This window comes from Odontomachus brunneus, unplaced genomic scaffold (genome assembly GCF_010583005.1).
Source record: "Odontomachus brunneus isolate Ranch 3 - 2012 unplaced genomic scaffold, Obru_v1 Obru_scaffold_002, whole genome shotgun sequence".
NCBI classification, from domain to species: domain Eukaryota; kingdom Metazoa; phylum Arthropoda; class Insecta; order Hymenoptera; family Formicidae; genus Odontomachus; species Odontomachus brunneus.
The window spans coordinates 5124308-5125478 of record NW_022639452.1 but is presented as its reverse complement, the minus strand read 5'-3'; the positions used below and the strand labels follow the sequence as shown (position 1 = coordinate 5125478).

Here is a 1171-nt window from a genome sequence, read left to right as displayed (position 1 = left end):
ATAAAGAAGGCTCGCCCGAGGAAAGCGTCCTCGGGCTTAGTGTACCGTTTCGCGTAGTGTACCGTCTCGCGAATTATATCGTTTCGCGTATATTAACGATCGGGACGTGCGAGAGTCCCTGAATAAACGTCTCTTTATTACCGTTACCAAGTGTAGTGATTTCGCTTCCTCCAACCCATCCCGTCTCCGACTTAAATTTAATAGAGTACCGGTCCCGACGGTTCCGGGACACGCATTCCTTTTGTGTTAATTATTTATTCTCGCGTTTATCGAGGTGGTGCGGCCTTTCCGTACCTGGCGCCCAACTCTCGCGGAAATCTTTGTGGCGTGTCCGGGAGCCGACGGCAATTTGCCGACGAGGCGAACAGGCGACTGTTTGCCGTCGCTCGCGAGAAGTTCCGTTCGCGAGTATCGTCGCAAATTTTTGGCGCCCAACGTGGGGCCCTGAGATTGCGACCTTACCGTCTCGGTGGACGGACGGGAAGTCAGAGATTTTTTGTTTGAGAGACTCTCGTATATCGTTTTTTTTTTTGTGTGACCACTCCGAGTGTGGGGTCTGCCTGCTTGGTGGTGGTAGGTCTGTCCGTCCCTGTCCGTGTGCCATATCGTTTGCCGTGTCGCGGGGTGAGCCAAATCGGCCCCCCGGACAACTATTTTTTTGTGTGTGCGCGCGAGCGAGGCGTCTCCGCGCGACAGTGATAGTGTGCGGACAGTGCGACGGTTCGCGGAGCAGTGTCGCGTGCCGTCGGGTCGCGAGGATCGCGGTTCGCGACGCGAGTGGCGGCGAGCGGGTCCGTGCGCGGTTAGTGAAGCGTTCGCGCCTCCGCCGAGATGCCGAAGGGCGATCTCGACGCGTGGATCCTGGAGCTGTCGCTCGAGCAGCTCCAGGATGAAGCCACCGTGCGGGGCTTGGTCGCGACGGGCACTGTCGCGGCGTTGAGGTCGCGGCTGACGCGCTACGAGCGCGCGGGGCGTCGCGACCCGGTGCCGCCGTCGCCCACGGTGGACGCGTCGCTAACGGGGTTTGACCTCCAGGTGGAGGAGGTCCCCGAAGGCGCGGTCGGAGGTGGTAGGGGGCCTGATCTACCGGGTCGAGTCGATCTCGACCATACCGTCTCGGGCCCCGAGGAATCGGGGCCATTACCGCTACCGTTTAAAATCGAGGCCCCCG

General features: G+C 60.3%; 1 pseudogene; it reads left to right on the top strand.

The window, feature by feature from the left end:
* LOC116842809 overlaps nt 1-1171 on the top strand; it is an 11609-nt pseudogene that overhangs the window by 1151 nt on the left and 9287 nt on the right.